Source organism: Elephantulus edwardii, unplaced genomic scaffold (assembly GCF_000299155.1).
Source record: "Elephantulus edwardii isolate Elephantulus edwardi_28Jun2011 unplaced genomic scaffold, EleEdw1.0 scaffold00051, whole genome shotgun sequence".
Taxonomy (NCBI): Eukaryota; Metazoa; Chordata; class Mammalia; order Macroscelidea; family Macroscelididae; genus Elephantulus; species Elephantulus edwardii.
In genome coordinates, this window is record NW_006399801.1 from 10155856 (window position 1) to 10164602 (window position 8747).

The 8747-nt window shown below is 39.2% G+C and overlaps 1 pseudogene; it reads left to right on the plus strand.

The window, feature by feature from the left end:
- Positions 1 to 7803: 7803 nt before the first annotated feature.
- LOC102845278 overlaps positions 7804 to 8747 on the plus strand; it is a 111506-nt pseudogene continuing 110562 nt past the window's right edge.

Genomic DNA, 8747 nt, shown 5'->3' on the forward strand with positions numbered 1-8747 from the left:
TTCAGCTGTCCACACCACAGCAGTGGGCAACGAGCTTAAAGCCCCTGATGGCTCTGGGCACTGACTTTTACCAGTGGCTATGGATGAAGTCACAGGCGATTTTCAGCCAGCGCCAGTAGCTTTGCTCTATTTTGTGTTTTGTTGTTGTTGTGGGTGCTTTCAAACTGGAACCAACTCACAGCTGATCCATTAGCAACTTTTTGAGGCTCTAAATCTCATGGGAGCAGTCTATTAATTTTTAGAATTCAGAGTAACTGCTTGTGTTTGAGTTGGTAACACTATTCTCTACTCACTAGACCACCAGAGTTTCCTCTATTTCCCATATTGTTGTTGTTAAGTTCTGTTGAGTCAAGTACAACTCATAGAAACACTATGAACAACATATCTGAACCCTGCCATAGTCTATGTCATCCTTATCATCTCTTACATGCTTGAGTCCATTGTCATAGTCAGTATGTCAATCCATATTGTTGAGTATCTTCTTCACTTTTGTTGATGTTCCATCTTTCTATTGTTGTTAGGTGTTGTTGAGTCATGTACAACTCTTAGCAACCCTATGAACAACCATCCTGAACCTTCGCCATCCTCACTATCTCTGATACACTGGAGTCCATTGAAGTCACAAGTCATTCCATCTCATTGAGGGTTTTCCTCTACTTCCCTGACTCTCCATTTTTCCAAGCATGATGTCTCTTTCCAAAGAATAGCTTCACTTAGCTATATGTGCAAAGCATGAAGATAAAGTTTTAATTTCTTTGCCTCCAAGGAGCACTCTTGCTGTGTTCTTTCCAAGACATACCTATTCATTCTTTGGGCAGCGCATGGGATATTCAATACTCTCCTCCAGCACTACAACTGAAACACAAATCAATTCTTCTGTCATCCTAATTCATTGTCCATCTCTCTGATGTATAGCAGGTAATAGAGAAGACAATGGTCTGAATCAGGCCCTCTTAGTCTTCAAACTAAAATCATTGCTCTTTTGTATTTTGGAGAGGTCCTTGACAACAGACTTGACCAATGCAACACATCTCCTGGTTTTCTGACTGATGTTCATTTTGACAAACTTTGCCATTGCTACTTGAGTGATGTATATTCTCACCTGGATCATCAGCATATTCTATCCTACCTCTGTCTTTTGCATGTGCTATTGCACCTCCTGGAAATAGCCTTCTTTTTCTGGTTTAAGCACCTATTCATAGACTTCTTTAAAGTGGCAAAGAGTAGATATCCCAGCTTAAAGATTGAGATACACCTGACCCAAGCCATGGTATTTACAATTGCATCTGAAAATTGAATAACGAATAAAAACAAGACTAAGTAAGAATCAAAGTATTTGAATTATGGTCTTTTGAAGAATATTGAATATGACATGGACTGCCAAAAGAATAAACAAATCTGTCTTAGAATAAGTGCTTCTCGTAGGCAAGGCTGATTAGACAACTTAAGGGATATTTCCAGGAGAGAAAAACCCCAGAAAAGAGCATTGTGTTTGAAAAAGTGGAAATTCAATAAAGGAGAGAAAAGCCTTCAGTGAGATAAGTTGATACACTGACCACAACAATAGATTAAGCACAGCAGGATTGCAGGATGATGCAGGATTAGGCTCTGGATTTGGTTCTGTTGAAAACAGACTGACTTTGTGTCGGAGCCATCTCAAAGACGCCTAGTAGCATCATCAACAACCTCTTCCACAGAATATTTCTCTAGCTTTTCCCTCCTGACTTTGTCTTGAAAAAGTACTTTATCCTTCCAGTTACAGTTTACATTTCACTTCCTCTTGGACTTATAATTCTATTAGTGCTCTTATCCTGTGAAATTGCATAGCATCCACACATCCCACTTATTGTATCCCTGTGGATGTATTTATTTTGCAATCACACAGGCTATGTATATGCATCTTCTGTTACTTACTGACTGTTTGGCCTTGAGCAAGTTTCTTCTGTGAAACTCAAATGTTCCATCTTTTGAACATAAGGAATACTAAGAATAACAATGACTAAATCATTGAGTGGCTCAATGATATCTGTTCAAAATGTCTTTGAATTTTGATATTGGATAAGAACAAACAAGAAGAAAAGAAAACCAACATGCTTGTTAGAGGCAAGGTTGGAGAAACTTCATATATACTTTAGGCATGTTGTCAGGAGAGACCATTCCTTGAAAAAAAGACATTATGCAGAGAAAAGCAGAGAGTTAGAGAGAGAGAGGAGGCTCCTCAAGGAGGTAGACTGACACAGTGACAGTACCAATGGTCTACAGCATATCGGAGACCATGAGGATGGCTCCCGATAGAGCAAGGTTCAGATCTGCTGTTCAAATGGTTGCTGTGAGCTGTAGTTGTCTCTGAGGCACCTAACAACAACAACAATAGCAACATTATGATCAAGTCACTGTAATGAGATGGTTTTTACTAAATGTTAGGTATTTAGACCTAACCCTGCTTGCTGAAACTGAGGAGGGCCGACAGCGCTTGCTGCAGAGGGTCAAGAAATGCAGCCTTCAATATGGATTGAGGCTCAATGTCAAGAAAACAAAGATTCTCACCACTGGGCCAACTGGCAGCATCAGGATGGATGGTGAAGAGATTGAGATTGTTCACAGCTTTAGTCTTATTGGTTCCACAGTCAACATTCTTGGCACCAGCAGTGTGTTGCGATGGGAAAGTCTGCTATTAGGAACCTCTCAAAAGTACTGAAGAGAAATTGTGTGCCTCTGGAGACTAAGGTGCATCTGATACAGGCAATGGTCTTTGCAATCACTTGCTATGCATCAGAGAGCTGGAAAATGACTAGGGAAAAATAGAAGGAGAATTGATGCTTTTGAGCTGCGGTGTTAGAGAAAACTATTGAATATACCATGGACTACTAAGAAAATGAACAGATTCATGCTGGAGAGGGTTAAACCAGACTGCTCCTTGAAGGCAAGAATTCTGAAGCTTCGTCGGACATACTTTGGATAGGTTTCAAGGAGGGACCAGTCCTTGGAGAAGGATGTTGTGCTTGGGAGGGTGGAGGGACAGCACAGGAGAAGACGACCCTATATGAGGTGGATTTATTCAGTGACTGGGGTAATCGGGGTAGGTGTGTCAGAGACAGTGAGATTGACACAACATAGAGCAGGGTTTAGAGCTGTTGTACATCAAGTCACTATGAGTCGCAGGCACCTGGACGGCACATAATAATAACAACAACAAAGGTATTTAGAGTAAACTTGTAGAATATCATGGATCAAAATAAAATTAGAGTTGAAACCTTTGACACAATGTTGTCAAATGGGAGCTTTCGATCAGTAGCTCTAAACTCCCTCATGCTTTAAAAAATAATCCAAGGGGGCATTGGGGAAGGTGGAAGCAGAGGATGAGGATTGGGTTGGGGGGTATTAATCACGGGGTTGTCTAATTTGACATGTGGGGGCAGTGAGGAAAATTAGAAGAAACTGGTCTGAAAAACAATGTATTCAAATTTTGTAAATAAACTAGTATAATTTTTTAAAAAGAAAAGAAAGATAAACAACACATACGGTGTTAAATTCTACCCTTTCCCATGGTACTCTGAGCCAACGGTCAACTGGCCTGACACAATGCTTAGTCTCAGATGGTTCTAACAAATAACAAATTTGAAGGCCAGTGCTTATGAGGACCCACAGGCAGGTAAAGCAGAGACGTCTTTTAAAGGAAGCTGAAATTTGCATCTTGAATTGTAGTATTTTGAGTACAATTGGGATATGAGGTTAAGAACAACCTAAAATGCTTAGCCACACTTGAGTACGCACACAATTGAGACCTTTGCTTCAAGCACCGTGAGGAAAATTGGTCTGAAATTTTTTGTAGGTAAACATTTCCAAGTAACCATCTCAGTCATAAATATGAGGTTAATATAAGGCCTAGTACAATAATAGAGAAAAATTAACTACAAATTACATACTCATGTAACTGCGTGATTTGATTGATGAGACAAGGTTAGTCTGTAGTTTCCATTACATACTGAAAGTTGTCAACCAAATACAATGACCTTTGTTTTGCTACGATTGATATCAAACTTCTATTTCTGAGCTTAACAGGTTCAACAACTTCTTAAGGATGGCCCTTGTATTTAATATTAAAACTAAAGCTTGAAGAGCATAGAATATGCATTTATTTTCTCATTGGCTATGATATATAATGTTGTTGTTGTTGTGCACTGTTGAATTGGAACTGACCCATAGCTGACCATCCAGCGCATTTTTACAGGTTGTTAATTGCATAGGAGAAGATTGCTCATCCTTCTCCAGTGGAGCAGCTGGTGGCCTTGAACCACAGGCCTTTGGGATTACAGCACTGCTTCTTGCCACTAGGCCACCTGCGCTCTCCATTATATATAATAGCCATTTTAAATTAGATATGTTAGTGTATTAGTGGGATATTATTGCTTATGGAAAACTGATGTACAGATTACAGTGATGGGAAAAATGCATTGATTAAAGAAGAGATTACACAGTAAGCGAATGTAGTATCTGTCAATGAGTTGTACACCTATAAAAATTGGAATTGTCAGAAGTTGTTTACAACAATGACTAGAAAACCTTACAAGTATTCAGACTGCCTATATACAATCAAGCACTTCATAGGATTTGATTCCTTTGCAGTGTCAAGGTTTCACACAGTCCCATTAATTAGCCTAATCAAAGTAGGTAATATTTTTCCTCTATCTCCTAGTTTGTTGGGATTTTAATTTTTTTTCATTAAATCTTTATGGAAATATTGTGTTTTCATTCATTCACTGATATACATTTCCTCCCTCCTCCATCCTGTGCCTCTCTCAATTCACTTTGTAACACATGTCTTGTTCCTGATTGTTGTCATGCATATAATGCTTACTCATCCATTATTTCAGACAGTCCTTTCTTTCACCTATTCCAGTGCAGTGTTCATTATCTTTTTCTTATTTCCTCCTTCTCTCACCCTTGTCCATCTTAATTTTATGACAGTCGTCTCATGTAGTATTTGTCCTTTTGTTACCGAGATATTTTACTTACCATAATGTCTTCCAGGTGCATCTATGATGTGTAATGTTTTACAAGTTCATTTTTTTCAATGCTGTGTCCATTCATTTATTGATGGGCACTTGGGCTGCTTCCAGCTCTTTGCTATTATGAATACTACTTCAATAAACAAGAATGGGCATACTTCAATTTGTGTCACAACTCAGGGTTCTTTAGGGTGTATGCTTAACAGTGAGATAGCTGGATCAAATGACTGTCTATTTCCAACTTTTTACAGAAGCATCAGACTGTGTCCCATAGTTGTTGTTGCTGTTGTTGTTATGTCATTGTTGTTATGTGATATCGCGTTAACTACAACTCATACTCTATGAGTAATAGCTCCAAACCTTGCCCCATCCTGAACATAACTCACTGTCTCTGACACAACTGATCACATTGTCAAAGTCACTGTGTCAATCCGTCTCATTTAGGATCTTCTTCTCATGTACTTCAAAGCATGATGTTTTGTCTAAGGACTGGTCCCTCCTGGCAATATGCTCAAAGCACGTGAGATGAAGTTTCATAATCCTTGTCTCCAAAAACAAAAACTCATTACACTCTCTCCAGGAAAGACCTGTTTGTTCTCTTGGTTGTCCACAATATATTCAATACTCTTCTTCAGCACCACAACTCAAAGACATCTATTCTTTTTCTGTTATCCTTAGTCATCATTCAGCTTTCAACTGCATAGCAAGCAATTGAGAAGACCATGGCCTGAACAAGGCACATTTTAGTTTCTAGACTGACATCATTGCTCTTTAGCATGCCAGAAAGGTTTTTGACCACAGATTTTCCTACTGCAACTCGTCTTTTAATTTCCTAACTGCTGTTGCCAAGGGTGTTGATTATGGTTCCAAGTTAGATTAAAGCATTAACAATCTTAATCTTTTCTCCATCTATCATAGCCTTCCACAGTGGTTATATCATTTTACATTCAAACTAGCAGTGTATCAATCTCTTCACATCCTTGCCAGCATTTGTTGTAGGCTGTCTTGTTGAACTTTGTTATTGTTCTGTCAAATCTGTTTCACTGAGGCAGAAAACAAGGTATTGTTACCATTTTAGCATTACTGCTTTAACTTTTCACAGGTCAAGGATATAATACAATTACTCTTTAGCCCTTCAAATCATCAGCATAAGCTATCAATGTTGTTATCGAGTCAAGTACTATTGATAGCAACCTTATGAACAACAGATCCGACGTCTGTCCTATCCTGTGCCATCTTCATTATTTCTGACAGACTTAAGCCCATTGCTGCATTCTCTTTGTCAATCCATCTTGTCGAGGGTGTTCATCTCTTTAACTAACCGTTCACTTTTTTAAGCATGATGCTTTTTCCAAAGAATATCCCCTCCTAATAACATGCCCAGAGCACATTAGACAAAGCTTCCTCCCTGTAAGGAGCACTCTAGTTACACTTTGTCTAAGACCTATCTGTTTGTTCTTTTGGCAATCCATGGGATATCCCATACTATTCTCCAGCACTATAACTCAAAGGCATAAATTCTTCTTCTGTCATCCTAATTTATTGTGACTTTCCAGATGTATGACTATTACTTGTACTTTATCTTTAAACTGATATCAATGCTATTTAGTACTTTTCAAAGGTCCTTGACAGATTTTCCCAGTGAAAAACATCAATAGTATATTTTAAAAAATTCATCTTGACAAAGTGAGATTCATAACAGTTATGAAGGGGGATTTCCTCAACATTGTGAAAACTATATATATGCAAAACCAAGCACCAACATCATTCTCAATGGAGAGAAGTTAAAGGCATTGCCCTTGAGAACAGGGACTAGGCCAGGATGCCCAGTATTACCTCTCCTATCCAATATTATATTAGCTGTCTTAGCAAGAGCAAGAAGCCAAGAGAAGGAAATAAGAGGCTTTCAAATTGGCAAAGAGGCAGTAAAACCATCTCTATATGCAGATGATGTAATAGTATACTTAGAAAACTCTAAAGATTAAGTAAGAAAACTATTTAATATAGTGAACTAATTCAGCAAAGTAGCAAGATACAAGATCAACATACAAAAATCAGTTGGATTTCTCTACACTAACAGAGAACATAGAAATAGAGCTAAAGAAAACAATACCAATTACAGTAGCTAATCACGAAATGAAACACTTGAGAACAAATCTAACTAGAAATACAAAAGGCTTATTCAAAGAAAATTGTAAAACATCACTATAAGAAACAAAAGAAGACCTGGAGCAATGGAAGAGTTTCCCTTGTGCATGAATAGGAAGACTCAATATTGTGAAAATGGCAATTCTACCAAAAGCAATCAACCATCTACAAGTTCAATGAAATCTCAATACAGATTCCAATTCCATTCTTCAATAAGATGGAAAAGGCTATTTCCAATTTTGTCTGTAATGGAAAGATACCCCCAAATAAGCAAAGCACCACTGAAAAAGAGAAACAAGGTAGGAGGCATCATACTCTTTGATCGCAAATCCTACTACACAGCCATGATGGTCAAGACAGCATGGTACTGGCACAACAACAAACACATAGATCAATGGAATAGAGAAATAAGCCTATCTACCTATGGTTAACTGATTTTTGACAAGGACAAAAAAATCAATTAAGAGGGCAAATGAAAGCCTCTTTAAAAAATGGTGTTGGAAAAATTGGAAAACTATCTGTAGGAAACTTAACCAAGACCCATACCTCACGCTGTACACAAAAACCAACTCAAAGTGGATCAGTGACCTAAGAGTAAAACTAAAGACTATAAAATTTATCACAGAGAGGCGAGTCCGGTCTCAAAATGGAGGTAAAACCGCCGCCCGGTCGCCCCCAGCCCGACTCCGGCCATCGCCGCCGCCGTGGGGAGGAGGGTCATGATCCTAAAGAACCAGAGCAGTTACGGAAACTGTTTATTGGTGGCCTGAGCTTTGAAACTACAGATGATAGCTTAAGAGAACATTTTGAGAAATGCGGCACACTTACGGATTGTGTGGTGATGAGAGAACCCCAAACAAAACGGTCCAGGGGCTTTGGTTTTATGACTTACTCTTGTATTGAAGAGGTGGATGCAGCAATGTGTGCACGGCCACACAAGATTGATGGGCGCGTAGTGGAACCAAAAAGAGCTGTTTCTAGAGAGGATTCTGTAAAGCCTGGTGCCTATCTCACAGTGAAGAAAATTTTTGTTGGTGGCATTAAAGAAGATACAGAAGAGTATAATTTGAGAGACTACTTTGAAAAATATGGCAAAATAGAAACCATAGAAGTTATGGAAGACAGGCAGAGTGGGAAAAAGAGAGGATTTGCTTTTGTAACTTTTGATGATCATGACACAGTTGATAAAATTGTTGTTCAGAAATACCACACTATTAATGGGCACAATTGTGAAGTGAAAAAGGCCCTGTCTAAGCAAGAGATGCAGTCTGCTGGCTCACAAAGAGGTCGTGGAGGTGGATCTAGGAACTTATGGGTCGAGGAGGAAACTTTGGAAGTGGTAGAGGGAACTTTGGCCATGGTGGGAACTTTGGGGGACGAGGAGGCTATGGTGGAGGAGGTGGTGGCAGCAGAGGTAGTTACAGAGGAAGTGATGGTGGTTACAATGGATTTGGAGGTGATGGTGGCAATTACGGCGGTGGCCCTGGTTATAGTAGTAGAGGGGGCTATGGTGATGGTGAACCAGGATATGGAAACCACGGTGGTGGATATGGTGGCGGTGGTGGAGGATATGATGGTTACAATGAAGGC